Here is a 25,512-nt window from a genome sequence, read left to right on the forward strand (position 1 = left end):
AGTGTGTATCAGGGTCCCCGAGGACAGGTGTCAATCCATATCTGCCAAGTGACCCTATGAAGGGGGAACAGTCCCTATTCTGCTCTGTGTCAGTGTGTATCAGGGTCTCTGAGGACAGGTGTCAATCCATATCTGCCAAGTGACCCTATGTAGGGGGAACAGTCCCTATTCTGCTCTGTTTCAGTGTGTATCAGGGATCCTTAGGATAGGTGTCAATCCAAATCTGCCAAGTGACCCTATGTAGGGGGAACAGTCCCTATTCTGCTCTGTGTCAGTGTGTATCAGGGATCCTTAGGATAGGTGTCAATCCATAACTGCCAAGTGACCCTATGTAGGGGGAACAGTCCCTATTCTGCTCTGTGTCAGTGTGTATCAGGGTCTCTGAGGACAGGTGTCAATCCATATGTCACGGTGTCAATATGCCAGGTGTCAATCCATATCCATTGTGATTTAGGAATGTTAGGTGATTTATGCCCTTTATGGATTAAAACCAGACTCTGCATCAACTGTGTAATTTTCCATGGGAGTTTTGCCATGGATCCCCCTCCGGCATGCCACAGTCCAGGTGTTAGTCCCCTTGAAACAACTTTTCCATCACTTTTGTGGGCAGAAAAAGTCCCTGTGGGTTTTAAAATTCGCCTGCCCATTGAAGTCAATGGCGGTTCGCCCGGTTCACAAACGTTTGCGGAAGTTCGCGTCCACCATTCGCAAACCGAAAATTTTGTGTTCGCGACATCACTAATGCTATGGTGAATTGAAATTCTTGTTATTTTGTGCACCTGTGCTGTTCCCTATATTCTGGATCAATTGTCTCTGATGAAGTACAAGTGAAGCACAAAATGTGTCAGTGTCTTGATCCAGTGCTCCTTCAGCTTGTCCAAGCAGTGCATTAAGATCTAACAAATAAGAGTAGATATTTATTATTTTATCCAGGCGGATTGAGGCATTTGCTTTCCTCTGATGAAGTCTGGTTATCAAGCTGAATGTCAAAGCAGTAATGGGATCTACATGCAACACTCCCTGGTTAAAAGGTACCTAAGTAACTGATACATATATAAAGGAACTGACAGTGAGAGTGGGTAATAATTAGATCTAGTAAAATCACTAGAAGCAGGGCTGCATCACATACAGGAGAGCGACTTCAAATATTGAATTTCTAGACTTAGTTTTGAGTGGTAAATCAGGTCATGTTCTCACCAAAACCTATAAAAAACAGGTGGATGTTAACGGATTTTTACATTCCACTAGTGGCCATCATCCCATGTGGATCAATAATATTCCGTTCAGTCAGTTTACTAGACTACGCCGCAACTGTTCCCTTTTGGAGAATTTTGAAGAGGAGTCTTTGGACCTATGTCAGCGGTTCCTAGATAAAAATTATGATCCCAACATCATATACCGGGCATACCAGAAGGCTAGAAGGCTCAATAGAGGTGCCCTAATTGATCCGCAAAAGATTGGAAGTGACGGTAGAAGTTCCACTACTGTTCCTGGGTCCACGGTTGACACATCGGTTCCACTGTCTCTCCCCTCAGTCAAACATATGGAGATTCTATCACTACTGGAGAACCATCCGATCAAAAGAAAATCTACACCAAGGAACGATTTTTACATTAGCACTAGAGAGGTGGGTCAGAACAAAGGTCCCATTTTTTCCACAACTTTCAATAGGGCATACAACCAGATCATTCTGATATTGCAAAATCACTGGTCAATTCTGCGTTTAGATCCATGGCTTCGATTTAGTATCCCTGAAGTACCCAGAGTGACATTCCGTAAAAATAGGAACTTGAAGAATTTATTAGCTCCCTCCAAATTTCCGACTATAAAAACCAACAAAACATCTGTATCATGTGAAGTAGGAAACTTTAAATGTGGTGCCACCCGATGCCTTACGTGTCAATACATATGCCATGGGAGGAAGAATTTGTGTTCATCCTCTAAAGAGGAGAATTTCTATGTATCTACCAGAATCTCCTGTAACACTCCATTTGTTGTATATCTACTGATGTGTACTTGAGGCTTACTATATGTAGGTCAGACCTCGAGACCGCTAAAAGCTAGGTTTAGGGAGCACAGGCGAGCCATCAGCAACCATGATAGAAAATCTTCGGTGGCCAGACATTTCCAAATGGCCCATGGGAGTAATCCTGCTCATTTAGTAGTGATGGGTATTGAGCATATTGCGGAGAAGATGCACAATAGAAAATTAGCCTTAATCACAGCGGAAACCAAATGGATTTTCAGGCTTAATACGCTCACCCCCCATGGGCTAAATGAAGAAGTGGAATGTAATATCTAAGTATTAATCTATAGTATGTATTCTTTTTCTTTGGTATGTGGGGGAGAATTGATTGGGAAACACATATATGTATTGGATATACATTTTAGATCAAATGTCTCATCATGATGTTTATATGAGTTGTACATGAGTTTCTTAGTATCACTTTAATGTTTTTTCCATTATCTTTCCAGGTTCCGGACAAATAATAATTTAATTTTATTATTTTTAAAAAAGGTTAGAAAATTAATGTTTATTAATATAATCGAGGGTTTGAAATATTGTGAAAATGGATATTCTATTATTTAATTACAATTTTCAATCTTATCTTTTACTCCTATTATATATTCTTCAGTTATGTATTTTTGAATTAAGACTGTGATATTTTTCAGTAATTGTAAAGATTTCATTTTATTGTTTATTGCAGTCTGTGTTACTCCACTAATACACAGTATAATGTGTTACTCTAATAATATATAGTATTATACACATTTTTTCTATTTTAATTGACTAATTAACAATCATGACCACTTTGAAAAGTAAGAGAGGGGGTATATAAACTCTGCTCTTAGACAGCACATTTCGTCTTGAGAAAGTCCTCTAGCAAGGACGAAACGCGTAGACGTGCTGTCTGCTGCTTCACCACACCGCCGACCAACTTGGTTTTCCCATCCGGTCCTTCACTTACGATCTGGCATTGATTTTCGGCTATTGGCCTGGCGGGAACGGCATCGTTTGCACCTCTCACTGTTTGGAGTCGGTGTGCTCCCATCACCTTATCCGAAGGTTGGACGAACAGGGTAAGTTGCCTGGGTGAACCCCCGGAGTGTTTAATATCTTGTGGATATGGTTCCACACTTGGGGACATCCTAATCGCAACCCCCTTAGTCCTGACCCGGCATTTTGGTTGGTTTTCGAGCTCCCTCCACTTGAGACGGTGCATTCATTTGGGTACTATCTTTATCATTATTTTTTCTGCGGAATACATTTTTTATATTTGAATTTATTAATTGTTTATATTTTTCATGTGCACATCTCCAGTTCATAACATCAGCTTATCTGTGGAAAATAATAACGAATAAGGGGCCCCATACTATCCACTCTGCAGAGATTTGATCTGGACATTTGAGGTGTTGTTTAATATAATCATGTTTCGTTTTGTATACAATAAATGAAGTTTTTTATACACTTTGTACATGTTTACAGTACATTTATCTAGATAGATTTACCCAGTGTATATGCCAGTTTCTCTGCTGATTTTACATTTGGTGGTCATTGTGGTGTTTCTAGCTATAGTGGTCATCATTATATTATTTTATTTTATTATTATTTGTTTATCTTCATTGGAGCGCTCACATACCAGATATATATTTTTCTAGTACCTAAGTAACTGTGCTTTAATATTGGGTGTGATTTTACCAGCGATTTGATGTTTTTTTTTTCCTTAGGATTAAATAGTCGAGAAACACTTAAAAGGAACCTAGCACATGATGGATCTTATTTTAAGTAAGTACTAGGTGGTCATTTCAGAGGCAAAGTTTTTAGGTGTGTTTGCATATTGTGATTTAGACCTCTCATATATAGCTTCTATATTTGAATGACAATATTATTTTTGGTTGAGGGGCCAATAGTGTATTTAGCCAGTCTTTTCTAAAAGTGTAAAAAAAATATTTTTCTTTAGAGAGTTAGAAAGATTTTTAACATTGTTTTCCTTTCAGCTACAGAAATAATTGGCACTAATGTTGAGTGCTGTTTTGAGTGTGCAGATGGTATGCCAAATATGTTGTACCTCAATGTTGGCACAGTTCCATACACGAGAAGCTTGTTCCAGGATAGTTGAATCATGGGGAAAAGTATGAAAGCAATCTGAGGTCAGTTGACACAGTATAATATCAACAGCAGTTGTCTGGACAGAAAAGGCCCATGACAAACGTCTCCTCGGTGAGACGTTATGTGTTGTGTACAACTGGTGTGACATTTTTTTCCACCATTGTTTTCCATTTTGGAAGGGCAGGTTGCCCAAGATATGCTGTGAAGGTGGAAACCCCATGAAGTGCCCCCAGTCCAGATTTGGCAATTCTCCAGGTACTATATGGTACCAATAAAGGGTTGTTGTTTACTTTAGTGATTTACACTGAGAGTTGGAGGAAAGAAAAGAGGGAAGTGCTCATGCCATTGTACAGAACACTGGTGAGACCTCATTTGGAGTATTGTATGCAGTACTGGAGACTGTATCTCCAGAAGGATTTTGATACTTTAGAGAGAGTTCAGAGAAGGGCTACTAAACTGGTTCATGGATTGCAGGATAAAACTTACCAGGAAAGGTTAAAGGATCTTAACATGTATAGCTTGGAGGAAAGACGAGACAGGGGGGATATGATAAAAACATTTAAATACATAAAGGGAATCAACACAGTAAAGGAGGAGACTATATTTAAAAGAAGGAGAACTACCACAACAAGAGGATATAGTATTAAATTAGAGGGGCAAAGGTTTAAAAATAATATCCGGAAGTATTACTTTACTGAGAGGGTAGTGGATGCATGGAATAGCCTTCCAGCTGAAATGGTAGAGGTTAACACAGTGAGGGAGTTTAAGCATGCGTGGGATAGGCATAAGGCTATCCTAAGTATAAGATAAGGCCAGGGACTAATGAAAGTATTTAGAAAATTGGGCAGACTAGATGGGCCGAATGGTTCTTATTTGCCGTCACATTCTATGTTTCTATGAATTCTAACTTAAAGTGCATGTGTGAAAGAGTTACAAAATCTATACCCATCCAAACTCTTAATTGTTTCAATGTGATTGATTTGACCCCATATCAGAATCCATTACATAACAATGGTTACCGTATATACTCGAGTATAAGCCGAGTTTTTCAGCCCATTTTTTGGGCTGAAAAACCCCAACTCGGCTTATACTCGAGTCAGAGTCTGTATTATGGCAATTTGCATTGCCATAATACAGACTGGGGGGAGAGGGGGGCTGGCAGAGCTGTACTTACCTCTCCTGCAGCTCCTGTCAGCTCTCTCCTCCTCCGCGCCGTCCGTTCAGCACCTCGGTCAGCTCCCAGTGTAAGTCTCGCGAGAGCCGCGGCTCTCGCGAGACTTACACTGGGAGCTGACAGAGGGAGCTGCACAGACCGCGCGGAGGAGGAGAGAGCTGACAGGAGCTGCAGGAAAGGTAAGTACAGCTCTGCCAGCCCCCCTCTCCCCTCACTGAACTGCCACTGGACCACCAGGGAAGGAGCCCCCCTCCCTGCTATGTATCAAGCAGGGAGGGGGGACGAAAAAAAAATATAATAAAAAAATAAGAAATAATAATAAAAAATTAATAATAACAAAAAAAAGAGGTATAAGGACAACTATGGGAGGGAGGGGGGGTATAAGGACCACTATGGGAGGGAGGGGGGGGGATAAGGACCACTATGGGAGGGAGGGGGGGATAAGGACCACTATGGGAGGGAGGGGGGTATAAGGACCACTATGGGAGGGGGGGGATAAGGACCACTATGGGAGGGGGGGGGATAAGGACCACTATGGGAGGGAGGGGGGGATAAGGACCACTATGGGAGGGAGGGGGTGGGATAAGGACCACTATGGGAGGGAGGGGGGGTATAAGGACCACTATGGGAGGGAGGGGGGGGGATAAGGACCACTATGGGAGGGAGGGGGGTATAAGGACCACTATGGGATGGAGGGGGGGATAAGGACCACTATGGGAGGGAGGGGGGTATAAGGACCACTATGGGAGGGAGAGGGGGGGATAAGGACCACTATGGGAGGGAGAGGGGGGGATAAGGACCACTATGGGAGGGAGGGGGGGGATAAGGACCACTATGGGAGGGAGGGGGGATATAAGGACCACTATGGGAGGGAGAGGGGGGGATAAGGACCACTATGGGAGGGAGAGGGGGGGATAAGGACCACTATGGGAGGGAGGGGGGGGTATATGGACCACTATGGGAGGGATGGGGGGGGATATGGACCACTATGGGAGGGATGGGGGGGGATAAGGACCACTATGAGAGGGAGGGGGTGGGATAAGGACCACTAGGGGAGGGGAGGGTAAGGACCACTAGGGGAGGGGTGAGTCAGGACCACTGGGGGGGGGGGGGGTGAAGGAACACGGGGGTGGGGAGGTAAGGACCACTGAGGGAGGAGGAGGGGAAGTCAGGACATATGGGGGGGGGGGGGGCGGCAAAATGTTTTTTGCCTACGGCGGCAAATATCCTTGCACCGGCCCTGCACACACTGCATTCACACACTGCATTCATACACACACACACTGCATTCATGCACACACACTGCACTCATACACACACTGCACTCATACACACACGCTGCACTCATACACACACGCTGCACTCATACACACACGCTGCACTCATACACACACACATACGCACACACTGCATTCATTATACACACACTGTAAATAAATATTCAATTAATATATTTTTTTTAGGATCTAATTTTATTTAGAAATTTACCAGTAGCTGCTGCATTTCCCACCCTAGTCTTATACTCGAGTCAATAAGTTTTCCCAGTTTTTTGGGATAAAATTAGGGGCCTCGGCTTATATTCGGGTCGGCTTATACTCGAGTATATACGGTAAATGTTTTTGGTACATTATCTCCATTGTTAAATACATTGCACCTCGGCAGTTTTAAACCCACATGAAAGATGGTCAATGCGCCATACTGCAGAAGGAAATCACCATTGATAGACAAGCAAATATTTTTGGGAGGTTTAAACCTGTCAGCTCTTAGGTAATAGTTGCCTTTTTATGACAATGTCCATCATATTCTATTTTCAGAGAAAAAAACAAACAAACAAACAAACAAACAGGTGAGACTCGAAGGTGTGCAAATACTTTAAGCACATAATTATTTTTTAATAATATCTTTCATCCTTGATGACCCAATACACAGATTTTCTGCTATAGAAACTCCTTGAATTCCTTTGAAGGCCTGATCTCTATGAATACATCGGACTATGATTGTATCCTGTCGCAATGAACCACAGATCATTTAGAAATACAAGACAATTAATGTTACAAACAGATTGCTCCTTACAGCTCCCCAATAAGGATCTCACACGCTGATGGAAAGCCATGAGGATGGGTACTGGGTAAGTACTTCTCATAAATTATTGTATTTTTAAGCATATTGCAATGATTTATTTATGTTTCAAACATTTCTTTATGTTTCTTTGTTTCAAACATTTCAATGTATTCTTACATTTTTGAATTAATTATCTTATGCTTTAAAAATGAGTCAAACATTGTTAATATTGTCATGGCCAGCATGAAGGCAAAATGCAGACCATTAACCTGTCATTTGACATTAATCATTTATTTGATAAATAAAAGCTTATAAGCTTCAGATAAAAGAGATTTTTTTCAAGGATATATTTGCAGCGTGCATGTCCTGGGACTGCTTTGTGCTGTGGCTGCAAACAGACGCAAGACAGGAACGATATTTCTTGTTTTCTCTACCACGGCCGCAAGAGGGCAGAGTGGCTGCCGGCCTACAGAGCAGGACACTCCCCCTTCCCTCCAGCTCGCAGTGCCAGAGGAGCGTCTGGCCTGCTTGGAGTGAAGAGCAGAACTGGAGGATGGGCGGCCCATCTTAAGGTAGGGGAAGAGGAGCTTCCTCCGGAGTGCGTTAAATTGGGGAGGGGGGCAGTGTATTAATTTGAGGGAGGGGGCATTGTATCAATTTAGGAGAGGGAGGGAGCAGTGTATTAATTTGTGGAGGGAGTGGGGCAGTGTATTAGAGTGGTGGGAGGGGGGGCAATGTGTTAATTTGAGCGGAGGGCAGTGTATTAATTTGGGGAACCAACAAAGCAAAAATAAAGTCCTGCGTGCCCAGTAATGGTGTGTACACCAAAGTGCTACTGCAATTTATTAAAATGACATTAAAGGGACACTCCAGGCACCCAGACCACTTCTGCTCATTGGAGTGGTCTGGGTGCCAACTCCCACTACCCTTAACCCTGCAAGTGTAATTATTGCAGTTTTTCATAAACTGCAATATTTACATTGCAGGGTTAACTCCACCTCTAGTGGCTGTCTATTAGACAGCCACTAGAGGTCACTTCCTGGGTTCTAGCACAGGTTTCCTGTGCTAGAGCGTCGCTGGACGTCCTCACGCTGTGTGAGGACCTCCAGCGTCGCTCAAAACCCCATAGGAAAGCATTGAAATGATTTTTCAATGCTTTCCTATGGGGAGACGTAATGCGCATGCGCGGAATTTCCGCGCATGCGCATTAGGTCTCCTCGGCCGGTGAGCGAGATTAGTCTCGCCCACCGGCCGACGTAATCACTAGGAGGAGCGTCGCGGAGGCGGAGACAGCGGCGAGGGACATCGCCGCTGTCCCAGGTAAGTGACTGAAGGGGTTTTCACCCCTTCAGTAACCGGGGATTGGTGGGTGGGAGGGAGAGGGACCCTCCAGTGCCAGAAAAACGGATCGTTTTTCTGGCACTGGAGTTTCCCTTTAAGTACTACTATGTCCTACTATGTCCTCTTAAAGGACCACTATAGGCACCCAGACCATTTCAGCTCAATGAAGTGGTCTGGGTGGCAGGTCCATCTAGTTTTAACCCTGCAGCTGAAACCATAGCAGTTTCAGAGAAACTGTTATGTTTCACTGAGGGTTAATCCAGCCTCTAGTGGCTGTCTCACTGACAGCCGCTAGAGGCCCTTCCACAATTCTCACTGTGAAGAAGCTGGACGTCCATAGGAAAGCATTGAGTAATGCTTTCCTATGGGCAGTTTGAATGCACGCGCATTCGGAGTTGATGTCGGCAGTGTATTCAATTGGGTAAAGAGGGCAGTGTATTAGAGTGGGGGGGGGGGGGCAGTGTATTAGATTAAGGGCAGTGTATTCGATTAGGTGGAGGGGGCAGTGTATTGGATTTGGGGGCAGTGCATTAGAATGGGGGGGGGGGCAGTGTATGAGATTGGGTCTGCATGGAGGCGCTTAACGCTCCCCATGGAGATGCTGACTGGCTGCACAGCTTTTTGCTACACATGCGCAATAGCTTCCCAATGCTTTCCTATGAGAAAGCACTGGATTGGCTGAGATCATCAAGTTTGATGATCTCAGCCAAAGTGAAGAACACACTCAGACTTTAAAATCAACAAGATAATGTCATTTTTTTACAGCTGTGCAACAGCACATATTCACCATTTCAGTCCCATTACCAAATTTGTCTTAATATGTCAAGGTAGTTGGACTGAAACATTCCGTCTCCTTAAAATAAATGTGCTCTTTTGTACTTTGAAGCCCTAGGAGCGTGTGAATGTTTAGTGTCAGTTAGGCAACTTTTTTATACTGTGCTTTTTGAAATAAACCTACATTTCTATGAAAACTGAAGTTTTAGTTTTTTTTTTTTTTGTGGCCAACATAAACTTAAACCTTGTTTTTTCAGCCCCTGTTAGCCTTGAGTTTGACATGCTTGCTGTACAGGGATCCTTGGTTGCTATAATGTAGTCATGCAACTAGTAAGCCTCATGGGTTCCTGTATAATGAAGGAAAACAAGGTATTTTCAGTCCGTCTGCATGATGCAGAATTGTATAAATTTCTAGTGGAGAACTGTGTCCCTCTGCAAAGTGAAGAATGGCATGAACGAGAAGGTAATTTGGTGATTTATTCTATAGAGGCTTGTATTCCAACCAGCGTGTCCCTCAAACCACCTTAAAGTGTGCCGTAGACACATTGAATTCAAGGCTCTAGAAATTTGAACACAATCCTTAAAATGTACTTAACCCCTTAAGGACACATGACGTGTGTGACACGTCATGATTCCATTTTATTCCAGAAGTTTGGTCCTTAAGGGGTTAATGTATCTGTGTTAAATCTAGGATTCAAATCTGGCAATACATTATAACCAACATATCACCTTGGCAAGATGTATGTCTATCTCTCTATTAAGGAATCATATACATGTGACATTTATAAGCTGCTGATGAAGCTAACAAGAAAAAAAACGAAGCAGAGTGCTTTGAAACCTACCAAAAAAGGTACAAAGTACAAAGTGCAAGGTTGGTCGGAGCTTGCTAGTCACATGATCAAAACTAATAACCAGTAATTCCACAGGGAATGTAAAAAAGTGTTTTTACAATCCCACTATAACTCGACATGTGCTATCAAGCCTAAGTTCATTTAATACAATGTAATATTATATATGCTCTCATAAACTTTTCTTTTAGAAGTAAAACAGCATAAACACACAGAGACATATTCATTAAACACTGAATTACCAACTTGTGAGTCGATTCAATACAATTTGGTGTATAGTCAATAAAACCACAGATTTATTCTCTAAACCGATGATCAAACTGGAATAATTCGATAACACCAAACCCACCTGTTATGGCCTTAATTTGCAATTTCATGGTGAATCCCCAGCAATTCACAGCCTTAAATGTAAAACTCATGTTGAATTCACTACATACACCTTGCTCTGTGTGATCACGTTTTAAAGAATTGTCACCAAACTTATCCAAATGTTGTTTAGGGGTCAGGGCCTGGCTGCCATGCTGGACAGTCGCATATCTTCTGAGCTCTGCACAGTAGGCTTCATTTCATACTATTTTGAGGCTTTTCACTCTGCTTGAGCGGGCATTCTACCTGTAATCTCACAACACTGTGGGCTCAGCTGGCAAACATTTGGGTGGAAAACCTAACCACGTTGAAAGGATTTTTGATGGTGGGTTTTGTAACCTACTTGAGGCCCTCATGGCAACTGTAAGAGAGAGGCAGCCAATCTCTTCACGATTAGCCTACCAGCACATAGAAGCCTCTGATCTTCACCCCCTTGCCAGAAAGGGATATCATGGCAATTATTTATATGGGACCCTTTGGGAGAGAAATCTGATTGGTGTACTCGATACTTTAATGTGGTAGATGCCATGCGTTCCTCAACACCCCACAGGCTGCTCTGCCCGATTTGCCCACTGTCAAATAGAAATATAGAAACATAGAATGTGATGGCAGATAAGAACCATTCGGCCCATCTGGTCTGCCCAATTTTAAAAATACTTTAATTAGTCCCTGGCCTTATCTTATAGTTAGGATAGCATTATGCCTATCCCACGCATGCTTAAACTCCTTTACTGTGTTAACCTCTACCACTTCAGCTGGAAGGCTATTCCATACATCTACTACCCTCTCAGTAAAGTAATACTTCCTGATATTATTTTTAAACCTTTGCCCCTCTAATTTAAGACTATGTCCTCTTGTTGTGGTAGTTTTTCTTCTTTTAAATATACTCTCCTCCTTTACGGTGTTGATTCCCTTTATGTTTTTGTCATATCCTCCCCTGTTTTGTCTTTCCTCCAAGCTATACAAGTTAAATGCAGCCTTCCACGCACCAGTGGCAGACGCCCCCACCTTACCTTCATGTCTAACTCAGTCAATCCTGTAATCAGTCAATTTGCTGCATCTCCTCAAGAGAGAGATCTCCTTGTATATACCAGAGACCTCCTTGTACAGGCTGGTCAGACTCTGTCGCTCCTCAAAAAAAGCTTTCCATACCCAACTTCTGTGGCAAACAGAGCATTTGCTCACAGCATGGAGGGAACTGGATTGTGGCTCTCTGGAAGGTGGTGCTACCGTAGGACTGTGTTCTGCCCCCTCCCCCCCCCCCCCCCCACCTCAGCAAGTATCGGCTGACCCTGGATTGGAGACTAGTAGCATAACTTTGGCACCTTGCCTTTATCCCTATTCATATTAGCCCATACAGCTTAGTAACTTAAACCACCAATAATTTTACTTTTATATTGTTTTATTTTATAATCCAATATCTGGCCCAGTGGCTCTCAGCCTTTGTATTATATTTCCTGTTGTCCTGATATGTCAAAGCTTTACTTGCTCTAATATATTTTATTGATTGTGTCTTGCATAACCTCAATAAAAATTTATTGTAAAAAAAAAAAATACTTCTTGATTGAATAATTAATGCAAAAAAGTGAGATAATGAACAAATAAGCACTGCCACATTAACGTTGAACATCTAACTCTTTTTTTTTGTAGTATGATTGTGTTGTAATTAAATTCACATTTTAGCATTATGACTCAGGTGCCTGTTTGCAATATTGTAAGTTTAGGAATACCATATAGCACCTAAAATATTTAATCCTTCCCATTATATTTTCACATAATATAATCCCAGGCTGTTACCAGAAATGTTGGCACTGTGCTAGGATTGGCAACCCTAGGCATGGGAGAAATGAATATAAAAATGGCAGTTCTTGCAAATAAGTCATAGATCTCAATGTAAATGGTCCTTCTTATGCAAAGCACAAAGCATGGATTTTCAAGATGGAGTCTGCTGTACTTACAATGTGTAACATCAAATAGCTCTTCAAACAGACTCACCATCAGCTGTACCATGTAGCATGGCGGGACATTCATGACAGAGCACACTATAGTGGTTATGGTGTAGACAAACCCTTTGCAAACAGTTTGCTAAAGTATCTGGGAACCGCCCAGACGCTGACACAGCCTTTAGGAAAGCCATAAGCTTCCGCACCTCCAGAGTAGCTCAGTTCGAAGAGCTTCTTGCTCTCATCAAGGAGATGACTGGCACCCAACAGACCCAGACAAATTCAGAAACCATTTGCAAACAATTTGACTACGTACACTGGGAGGGCACCAGGCCATTTCTGCTCATAATCAAGTGCCCTGTTGTTTAACCAGTTATTCCATATAGGGAAAGTAGTTGTGGTGTTTTGAGTTAAATATGCCCAGTGCTATACAGATATTTTTGTTAGGGGTGCGAGTTACGCACACGCATTGAATAGGAATATATAGATTTATTTGTTTCACCTATATTTCAAAAGTCATCTTTTTTTGTTTTTGTTTTTGTGGCCACAATATTTTAACAGTGTGACAAAATCGTAGAATTTACATTACTTTCATCACTTGATGGATGCAAGTCTCTTTTCAGCCATGTAACTATGTAACTATGATCAAAGTTATTTACTAAATGGGGAATTGTTGGGAATCTAAATTCGTAGACAAATTATCCAACTTATCTATTTTTACAGCTTTGCTTCTGCAGCCTAAAGGTTACATTTCGTTGTCAATTCCTGACAGTTCCCAGTGAAATAAATATCCTTGAAGTTTAACTGTCCTTTGCTACATATGTAATACAAATAGCCAAACTTCTGCAAAATAGATACATACTGCTGAAATTGTGTATCTATTAAAATAAAAAGTAAATGAATAACTTAATCTGTCTGTAACCTGCGACTGGAGTGACATCTAGGGTATAGCAGTGGAACTGTCAATATTTTTTATAAAGAAATTAAAATTGCCTTTAACCCCTTAAGGACCAAACTTCAGGAATTAAAGGTAATCATTACATGTCACACATGTCATGTGTCCAGGACACTATGGTCACCAAAACAATTTTAGCTTAATGAAGCAGTTTTGGTGTATAGATCATGCCCCTGCAGTCTCACTGCTCAATTTTCTGACATTTAGGAGTCAAATTACTTTTATTTGTGCAGCCCTAGTCACACCTCCCTGCACGTGACTTACACAGCCTTCCTAAACACTTCCTGTAAAGAGTCATCTAATGTTTATACTTCCTTTATTGCAAAATCTGTTTAATTTAGAATGTATTATCCCCTTCTATGTTAATAGCTTGCTAGACCTTGCAGGAGCCTCCTGTATGTAATTAAAGTTCAATTGACAGAGCAGGAGATGCAAACGTTTACAGTAAGTAACATCTGAAATTTTTTTTACCGTTTTGTTGCCATGCAGGCTGTGTCAGTCACAGCCAGGGAGTGTGACTAGGGCTGAGTGAACAGAAGCAAAAGTGATTTAACTCTTAAATGGCAGAGAATTGAGCACTGAAACTTTAGAGGCATGAACTATACACAAAAACTGCTTCATTAATCTAACGTTGTTATGGTGTCTATAGTGTAAAATCACAAACAAAATATGATCGATAATACATGGTGGACCAAAAGAAGATATACAATTGAATCAATGAAATTCATCACAAAATGGCAGTTACATTTCAGCCATTTTAATATGACTGGGGCAGTTGGAATGAATATGCCGCCCGCCATTTTCAGTCTTCCAGTGTTTCTTTGCAATTCACTTTATTTGTTCTTGATTCAAGTTCACTGCCTGTGCCATCATTAACAATAACAGTATATAAAAATAATTATTGTATCTGCTATTGTCCACTATTCTTTCCAACTGCCGACTGATATTTAAATGTCTGAAATATAACTGCCATTGTATGATGAATTTCATTGATTGAATCAATTGATTATACCTACTTTCGGGCCACCCTATAAAAGTATCAAGGATAATTAACTTTGGGTGTCCCTAACCCCAAGTAGCCATGCTATTATACACAATGGGTCCCCAGTAGTTGGCACATCAGTATGCTTTGCATGTAAAGTCAAACTGCGTAGCACGTGTATGGTATGACACAGTGCTTATACTGGCCTTAAAGCGAAGATGTATCAAGGTAAAACAGGTGCTATTATGGGTGCAAAGTGCTAAATATTCTCAGGCATTCTATTCTCCATGGAGATCGGTCCTTATTTAGCCTTTTGCTCCAGAATGGCACCTGGTTTCAGCTCATTAGAATAACGGATTTGTAATATATCTTCAACTTATCGATAGCTTTTTACCTTGAATTTATCCATTTGAATTTTTTTTTTTTTTACTTATTAGAGTTTAGTAAACAAAACAAAAAATAACCTATAGTGAGTCCTTGGTCCAATAAATCGAGGAGGCTGATCGAATATCTTGCAAAAAGCAGCAAAAAGAACATTGACCGGTGAGTATGATATGCCTGAAAATGAACACAAGCTGATCGCCACTTTCCTGATGGAATATGATGATTTACTAACTAATGTTATGGGAAAGAGACTACTGTCTGTGTGATTTGGAGACAATTTATGAAAGATTTACGTGAAAACATTCAGCCATCACTAATCACATGACATCCTCATCAGAGGAATCCGCAGGAGCAGGATGTGGGATCTCCGTGAAGTTGTGGGAGGCCTTGAGTGGTGGACATTCTTCGTAGAGGTAGAGAAATCCACTATCTGCAGATATGCTGGAGATCCTTCTTATGTACCACTAGCAGTTGCAGACCAAATAGACAAGTTGGAAATCTAGCTGAAGGCTATTCAGGTCTCTATCTGGGTAAACAATCTTAATATATATAGGGGTCCCTAAGAATGTTTGACAACATTTTACATGCATTTATAGCCCATCCTACCCTCTCGCTTTACCATGCCTAAAAGCTAATCTCTGCAGCTGAAACTCATATATACCAGATCCATTGTGCTTCCACAGTCCCAATTAATGCAATAGTCCATTTTTTTTAAATGTAGGATTAAAAGAACACTCCAAGCACTATAACCACTGCAGAGGCAAACAGTTTTTAAATGATTTGATTCTGCCTCCACTACCTGCACTGGAGAACTGACGCTTTTAATCAATGAGCCAAGCCTTGTATTGCTGGACTTGGCTCAGGAGAGCTAACAAATGTTCCCGCTTGGGAACGTTCAGAACTCCAGTGTTGGAAATGGAGGTGGAGAGAGGCAGCCCTCTAGGTAAGATGTCAAATCATTCAAAAACAGATTGACTATTTTCGATAGGGGGGTGGGGGTGGGGCTAAGGATACTCCTGGCACCATGCTTGGAGTATTTTTTAACCCCTTAAGGACACAAGACATGTGTGACATGTCATGATTCCCTTTTATTCCAGAAGCTTGGTCCTTAAGGGGTTAAAGGGACTCTCCAGTGCCAGGAAAACAATCTGTTTTCCTGGCACTGCAGGTCCCCTCTCCCTCCCACCCCCCATCCCAAGTTGCTGAAGGGGTTAAAACCCCTTCAGTGACTTACCTTTATCCAGCGCCGATGTCCCTCGGCGCTGGTTCAGGGTCCGCCCATGCTCCTCCCCCGCCGACATCATCTGGCGGGGGAGACCTATTGCGCATGGGCGGCCGGCAGCGGGGGAGACCTAATGTGCATGCGCATTAGACCTCCCCATAGGAAAGCATTCAAAGATGCTTTCAATGCTTCCCTATGGGGAATTTAGAGACGCTGGAGGTCCACATAGCGTGAGGATGTCCAGCGACGCTATAGCACAGAAAATCTGAAAACTGCAATATTTGCAGATGCAGGATTAAGGGTAGTGGGAGTTGGCACCCAGACCACTCCAATGGGCAGAAGTGGTCTGGGTGCCTGGAGTGTCCCTTTAAATCAACTGTTCTGAAAGCTGTATGGCCTCAGCCTAATTTTAAATATAAAAGTAGCCATTTTACAAGATTTACCCTTTCATACTCAACAGGGACAACATACTCTTCCCTGTTGACTTCAGTGCTCTGACACTGGATCCAATGTAGGTGCGGCCCCCATAGAGGCCACCGTATTCCACACTCGTCTAGACTATATTTAAAAGACTTATTGCTTTAAATTTCTTCCCATTGCTTTGATGACAATTTGACAGTTTCAGTCAACTGACGAGTTGCTCTCTTACTAATTATTACTGGTTAATCATTTTTTCTTGCTTGTGGCATCAGAGGCTAGCTAGCTGAGTACGATATGATTCTTCTGACTGTTCACCCTTTGTTTGAAACTGTAGTTAAAGCTTTTAACTGTTTTGTACACAGGCAGTTTGATATTTTAGTGTCAATTACACACAAAAAAAAAAAAACCAAATAAAATAAATAAATAAATAAATATTACTTTAGAAAGATGGTAATTTCCAGTCTAAAAATATCCATCCTAGACTGTCCATTTATACATAAAACCATAAATGATCCCTATTGACTTAACTCCTTCAATAGGACATGATTTTCTGTAAATAAACCATTTCTGCCAAACCTGATTTACTGCTTTAGGTAATTAAAACAATTCTAACAAATGACTAATCCCAGTATTTGTTACATCAACGTGAACTGTCACGTTCAGCCGTGATCCGATCATTGTAGCAATATTATATCTCCTTCTAGGAACAAACTGTCAAAGAAAGCCTTAGCTTCCCAATCAAGATACCTTCTACGTACCAATAAGAGATTGTCTTTTGACAGCAAGTTTTGTGTAAAGAAATATCCCTCTTACGTAAAAAAGATGGGTCAAACTCACAGGGAACGTATACTGACATTAACTGTAAATAACATAATGGGGTTTATTTACTAAACTGTGAATTGTGAAGAATTAACATAAGAATTGCAATGTTTAGATCACAATCTAAGTTAACCTAAGTTACAGATATAATTAACAGGGTTTTTCGCTAAAGCAAATCTCACATTTAAGGCCAAATGAGCCATTCTTAATGCATAGCTGGCTTAGAAACTATTCAACTATTTTGACCTTAAAGCAGCACTGTCATGGCCGCATCATTTTTTTTTTTAACCCACCTTCCAACTTCACTACATCTAATTGTCTGCTAGTCACCCCCCACATGCCCCTAAGCCCCCATATTACCTATTTTTTAATCTTTATTTTATGCCCAGACCTAGGTCCTGGGCACTGCCATCTTTGCGTAGCAGATGAAGGCCCTGTGGGTTACGTCATCCGCCCACACTAGATAGCGCTGTGAGATTCTCGGGCATGCCCAGTTAAACACTTGGGCATTCGCTATTGCTCGACAGTCGGACGGGAATTTCGTCTATTCGGTCATCAGAAAGACGAATGAATAAATAGAAATTTCAGATGAATAAACAAACACCGAATATCGGTGTTCGTTTCTTCGTTCGTTTTGTTTATTACAAGGAGGGAGCCACTGGCTCACAGCTCCCTCCTTGTAATATGTAAAAATAGAAGCGTTAGGGAGCAGTGTCAATTCCCACCTGTTGCTAGTGACAGCTATGGGACAAATACACCTTCTTGTGAATAATGCAAGTTAGTCTATGGAGGATCCTGTGTTCCAGAATTGTCCATAGATTTATGTTTTGTACTTTCGATATTCACAAAAATACATTAGTGATGTGGGTTCCTGTCAGAAAATGGCAGGCCTTGCGCTGTAGTGCTTCGGGTAACTTGACCCTAGCACACAAAGCTGAGATATTACCTTCAGGGGTATTTGCAAAATATGTGAAAATTCCATAAACTAACAGAACCGCTTTACCACCAATAGCAGGAATAGAGGAAACATGATTTACAATTGCACAAGTCATGCACAATATTGTAATGTGCATCTATCAATAATAAGTACATATACCTACACACCAAAATTGTCGAACTGAAACCTCCTAGATTCTGTGGTGGCTTAATCTGTGAACTGATAAACAGACACCAACAATGTTTGTCTCGTAAAAAGGCAAAAAGTATCTAGACATGTAATTAGCCAGCCAGAAAATGATTTACTATCAGCTATAACTCATCGCAACAATATGTTTAGCTTCACCCATTGGTTTACTGCCTTTTTTTGTCGCAGATAGTGATTGATATGGTTTGACTATGGAATGCCTCAAACACGCCTAAAATAGTATTCTTTGTATTTAATATCATTAAAAGAGTTTACACACCTCACTGAATCCAGCAGGGCAGAGGTTAACCCATTGCACATTATTAACAGTAGATAATTGTTTGTACTGTAGCCAAGCCTAGTAAATAGCTAAAAGCTGGTTTACATATCTATCGAGGAATTTCACAGCTGCACCCGCATCATACAAATATGTTTGAGATTACACACTCGTAAATTTTGTGCATGATCTCTGTGAATCTTCGTAATCTCATTAACCCGATTATCTAAGATGTAACATTTTGCAATCTCGCCTGGAATAATAAAGCATGGTGTGCGAAAGCCTTTATGCTAGACTTGCCATATTCTCGATGTCCCACTGGGAGATTAGTGGGACTGATTGTCACCAAAGAACTGCTGTAAACAAGAAACATGGAGGAAGCGAGTGCGCAGCCAGTGGCCAGCCCAGCGCTGCGTTAATTTGCAGCCATTTTGTTTTTATATTTATTGCTGGTGGTAGTTCAGGCTACTAGACTATAGTACATATGTATGTAGACTATGAAGATTTTTTCTTTTTATCAATTCATCAATGCACCAACCTCCCTTAGTGGCAATAGAGTTGTACGAAACGAGTATACATAGCTATTTGCCATAATTTGTACAGACCATGTTAAAGGCCCAATTTAAATCAAGGTTAAGGCTAATCCCAGGAAGGGCCACTTACCAGTACTGAAACAGTCACACATTATCAGATTGTACACACCGTTTACTTCTGTCTGACTGAGAATGGAACACAGTCATAGTTGACACCTGTCTTATTTTTGCTGGGAAATCCCACTTTTAGGACTTAGAAAAAACTAAGAAAATGTAAATTTTATACAAGAAGAATCGACCTGGAAAAATACTCTAACTATCGCCTTGATTTTATATTTTAGGATAAGCTGTTTGACTGATTTCATATTTTTAGATAAACTTTGAAAATATATTTTTTTAAATATCAAACATTAAAAAAATATGTGTGTAGTGTGTGTGTGTGTGTGTGTGTGTGTATATGTGTATATATATATATATAAAAATGTGAATATTTTTCAAAATATAAAACCATTTTAAAAGTTTCACTAAAAATATTAATTAATTTGAAAAGTTTTTTCAAAAATATTAAACCGGGCTATATTAATTTTATTTCATTTACCATAGTTTAAAATTCCCTTATCGATTTTCTGTAATGTTTAGTGACTAACCATGGTCACTAAGAGTTAATGATTGTATTTGCACAGTAGGTGTGTAGTGATGTACCGAACTGTTTGCTGGCGAATAGTTCCCAGCGAACATAGCGTGCACATTCCAGCAAATTAGCAGCAGACCCTCCCTTCCAGACCCTCCCACCTCCTGTACAGCATCCATTTTAGATTCATTCTCAAGCTGCATTCTTAGATAGAGGAGGGAAAGTGTAGCTGCTGCTCATTTGATAGGGAAATGGATACAGTCCTGAAGGACTCATCTGATCTCTGCTGTAAGGACACTCATATCTGGTGTCACAATAGCTTGCATTTAAAAACAATTTTTTTTTTCACTGTAATAGATTGAACAGCAGTTAGTTGTCTGCAAGCGTCTGGGTGTCAGGCCTTCAGCGTGTACTCTGCCAACTTCTGCCAGTCCACTTTGCCACTCATATCTGGTGTCACAATAGCGTGCCTTTAAAAAGAAAAAAGTTTTTCACTGTAAGCTAATAGCAGTCAGTGTCCTTCAAGCGGGTGTCAGGCCTTCAGCGTGTACTCTGCCAACCTCTGCCAGTGTACTTTGCCACTCATATCTGGTGTCACAATAGCGTGCCTTTAAAAATAAAAAACGTTTTTCACTGTAAGCTAATAGCAGTCAGTGTCCTTCAAGCGGGTGTGTCAGGCCTTCAGTGTGTACTCTGCCAACCTCTACCAGTGCACATTGCCACTCATATCTGGTCTCACAGTAGCTTGCACGCATAGTACCACTAATCCAAAAAGAAAATGACAGGCAGAGGCAGGCCACCCCGCAGGGGCCGTCGTGGTCGTGGTGCTGTGATTCCCTTTTGCCCTAGAATAATGCCCAATTTTCAGTACCCTGAACTTGAAAAGTTCTGAGGACATAGTTGACTGGCTAACACAGGACACCCAATCTTCTACAGCTTCCGCTCGGAACCTTGACGCACCATCCTCCTCCAGCTTAGCTTCGAGCACCTCTCAAGATACCACTCACCCGCCTGCCGCCACCACCAACACTAGCACCACAGCCGCTTCACTTTATCTGTCAGAGGAGTTATTTACACATCCGTTTGAAGAAATGAGTGATGCGCAACCATTATTGCCAGAGGATGTAGATAACAGGGATATGTCTCAGTCAGGCAGCATTACACACATGGACATACGGTGTGATGATGATGATGATGTTGTACCCACTGCTGCTTCCTTTGCTGAGTTGTCAGATACAAGTGAAGTGGTTGATGATGACGATGCGTCCATGGATGTCACGTGGGTGCCCGCTCGGCAAGAAGAAGAACAGGACGAAAGTTCAGATGGGGAGACAGAGAGGAGGAGGAGGAGATGAGTTGGAAGCAGGGGGAGGTCGTCGCAAGGAGCTAGTGGCACAGTCAGACAGCATGCATTGGCACCCGGGGTCAGCCCGACAGCACGCCAATCAACGCATGCTGTGTCCACCACCAGAATGCCGTCATTGCAGAGCTCAGCAGTGTGGCATTTTTTTTGTGTGTCTGCCTCTGACAACAGCGATGCCATTTGCAACCTGTGCCAAAAGTCCAACACCCACCTAGGTACAACTGCTTTGCGTAGGCACATGATCGCACATCACAAACGCCTATGGGATCAACACATGAGTACAAGCAGCACGCAAACTCAAAGCCGCCATCCTCCTCCTGGTCCAGCATCTTCAGCCACGTCAACCACTGCTGTCCTCCTTGCCCCCTCTCAATCATCCGCCACTCCGTCTCTCGCCTTGAGCAGTTCCCGCTCATCGGCCCACAGTCAGGTGTCTGTCAAGGACATGTTTGAGCGTAAGAAGCCAATGTCAGAAAGTCACCCCCTTGCCCAGCGTCTGACAGCTGGCTTGTCCGAACTATTCGCCCGCCAGCTTTTACCATACAAGCTAGTGGAGTCTGAGGCGTTCAAAAAATTTGTAGCTATTGGGACACCGCAGTGGAAGGTACCTGGACGAAATTTCTTTTCACAAAAGGCAATCCCCAACCTGTACTCGATTGTGCAAAAATAAGTAATGGCATGTCTGGCACACAGTGTTGGGGCAAGGGTCCATCTGACTACTGATACCTGGTCTGCAAAGCATGGTCAGGGCAGGTATATCACCTACACTGCGAATTGGGTAAACCTGCTGACGGCTGCCAAGCATGTAATGCGTTGCTCTGCAGAGGAGTTGGTGACACCGCCACGACTTGCAGGCAGTCCTGCTGCCACCTCCTCTGCTCCTCCTACTCCATCCTCTTCCATAACCTCCTCGGCTGAGTCCTCTTCTGCTGCTGCGACTTGCTCCACATCAACATCACCCCCTCAGCTCCCCAGGTACTATTCCACATCCCGGATACGGCAGTGTCACGCCGTCTTGGGTTTGACTTGCTTGAAAGCAGAGAGTCACACCGGACAAGCACTCCTGTCCGCCCTGAACGCACAGGTGAAAAAGTGTCTGACTCCCCAGCAACTGGATATCGGCAAAGTGGTTTGTGACAACGGAACAAATTTGTTGGCGGCATTGAAGTTGGGCAAGTTGACACATGTGCCGTGCATGGCACATGTGTGTAATCTGATCGTACAACGCTTTGTGCATAAGTACACAGGCTTACAGGACGTCCTGAAGCAGGCCAGGAAGGTGTGTGGCCATTTCAGGCGTTCCTACACGGCCATGGCGCACTTTGCAGATATCAAGCGGCGAAACAACATGCCTGTGAGGCGCTTGATTTGCGACAGCCCGACACGTTGGAATTCAACACTCCTAATGTTCGACCGCCTGCTCCAACAAGAAAAAGCCGTTAATGAATATTTGTATGACCGGGGTGCTAGGACAACCTCTGGGGAGCTGGGAATTTTTTTGCCACGTTACTGGACGCTCATGCGTAATGTCTGTAGGCTCATGCGTCCTTTTGAGGAGGTGACAAACCTAGTCAGTCACACCGAAGGCACCATCAGCGACATCATACCATTTGTTTTCTTCCTGGAGCGTGCCCTGTGAAGAGTGCTGGATCAAGTCGTAGATGAGCGTGAAGAGGAAGAGTTGTGGTCACCATCACCACCAGAAACAGCCTTATCAGCATCACTTGCTGGACCTGCGGCAACACTGGAAGAGGATTGTGAGGAAGAGGAGTCAGAGGAGGAATGTGGCTTTGAGGAGGAGGAGGAAGACCAACCACAACAGGCATCCCAGGGTGCTCGTTGTCACCTATCTGGTACCCGTGGTGTTGTACGTGGCTGGGGGGAAGAACATACCTTCATTGAGATCACTGAGGAGGAGGAACGGGAAATGAGTAGCTCGGCATCCAACCTTGTGCAAATGGGGTCTTTCATGCTGTCGTGCCTGTTGAGGGACCCTCGTATAAAAAGGCTGAAGGAGAACGACCTGTACTGGGTGTCCACACTACTAGACCCCCGGTATAAGCAGAAAGTGGCTGAAATGTTACCAAATTACAACAAGTCGGAAAGGATGCTGCATTTATCAAAATAAATTAAAAAGTATGCTTTACACAGCGTATAAGGGTGATATCACAGCACAACGGGAATCTAACAGGGGAAGAGGTGAAAGTCATCCTCCTCCTCCCACGACCACGCCAGCAAGGACAGGACGCTTTAAAGACGTGTTGTTGATGGAGGACATGCGGAGCTTTTTAAGTCCTACGCATCACCAAAGCCCTTCGGGATCCACCCTCAGAGAACGACTCGACCGACAGGTAGCAGACTACCTCGCCTTAACTGCAGATATCGACACTCTGAGGAGTGATGAACCCCTTGATTACTGGGTGTGCAGGCTTGACCTGTGGCCTGAGGCATCCCAATTTGCGATAGAACTTCTGGCCTGCCCCGCTTCAAGTGTCCTGTCAGAAAGGACCTTCAGTGCAGCAGGAGGTATTGTCACTGAGAAGAGAAGTCGCCTAGGTCAAAAAAGTCTTTATTAAGAAGAATGAGGGATGGATCCCGAAGGGACTGACAGTGGGCGATACATTCGACTAAAAAAGGCCTGATGAGATGAGCTGCCTTGGGCTAAAAATTGTCCACACGCTGCTGTATTTTAGCTCTGAATGCCGGTTGACTTGCGTGACTTATCCGCCACCAACTAGGGTTCAAGCCGCAATGTTTTAGGGCACTTTCTGCCTGGGAAACAAACATCATTTTTTCTGGCCGCTGCTACAGCAGCGGCTGCAACAATACCTAATTTTTCAGGCATGTGTACATGCCTAATTTTTCGGGCCTCTGGTGCTGCACTGTGGCTTCAAAAACCAAACCCAAAAAAAGGCACATAACAGGGATTAAACTGATAGGAATAGTACTACTTAACACACCACTCCTATCTGGTGGCACATTAGATTGCACGCGCAGTGCCCCAAATTTGAAGTAGGAGGACCGACCAAGCATCTTTTTCCATCTCCCGGTTCCTAAAATCGATGCCATATACACGTCCCCTGATAGGGCGCCAGCTCGTTATTCTCTTGGGCGCCAGCTCGTTATTCTCTTGGGCGCCAGCTCGTTATTCTCTTTTTCACTTCACTAGGGACACTTTACTGCACTATGGGCACTTAGACCCACTCTTTGTCTTGGACACTGTTATTCCTAGCCAGCAGCTGTGATGGGAAATCAGGCAGTCATCTAAACGTTTAGCTTGAGCTTTAGCTTAGAACACCCTTGAAGGTGTTTACGGAGATTAGGGCTAGTTTAGAGGATTCTTCTTAGACCTCTCTGAGTCTTTATAGCCCTTCTACCTATCCAGCATTTCTGGAAACTAGCTAAGAGAAAGGGTGTCTGTGTGTCTGTGATACATTTAACTTGATATCACCTTATTGACACTTTATCACTCCGGTCTCCATACTCTCTGCCTATACCCATCTATTTAGAGGGAATGTCCTTGCCCCTGCCAATATTATATAATAGGTAATAGTATTACCATTATTACACAATTAGCCACTATAGGGGAATGAGTTTAGTATCCCTTTGTTATTTATAAATGATACAATAAAGACTTTTGTCCATTACTCAATTTACTTTAACAAAGGGTACTAACCACGGTATTAGGAAGCATTACTCTGCTTTCCCTTTCTCCCTCTATTATACACCTATGCTCACTAGGATTTGTAGGTATCACTTTATTATAGTTGTCTAACCTTTTCCTATGCCAGTTTTAGATCTCCTTCCTGGGAGATTTTTTCAGTTTATTAGCATACTTTCAGGGACCCTTGGTGTTGTACGTGGCTGGGTGGAGGAAGAGACCTTTAATGAAATCAGTGAGGACAAGGAACGGACATGGCTAGCTTGGTATCCAACCTTGTGCAAATGGTTTGTTTGCGGTTGTTTGCGGTGCGTTAAACGGGGAGTTTGGTCTGTCACTGTGAAGCGGGCGTAACCCTTACACTACCTGATCGATACAACATCATACAGTAGGTCCCCCCCCTCATTATTTTTATGGCCCCCACCCACCGCTCAAGGGTGGGGGCGGGCGGGAGGACAGTAGGTCCCCCCATTGTGATTTATGGCCTCCACCCACCGCGCAGGGGTGGGGGCCGGGGGGTAGGA

Source organism: Pelobates fuscus, chromosome 4 (genome assembly GCF_036172605.1).
Source record: "Pelobates fuscus isolate aPelFus1 chromosome 4, aPelFus1.pri, whole genome shotgun sequence".
In the NCBI taxonomy this organism is placed as follows: Eukaryota; Metazoa; Chordata; class Amphibia; order Anura; family Pelobatidae; genus Pelobates; species Pelobates fuscus.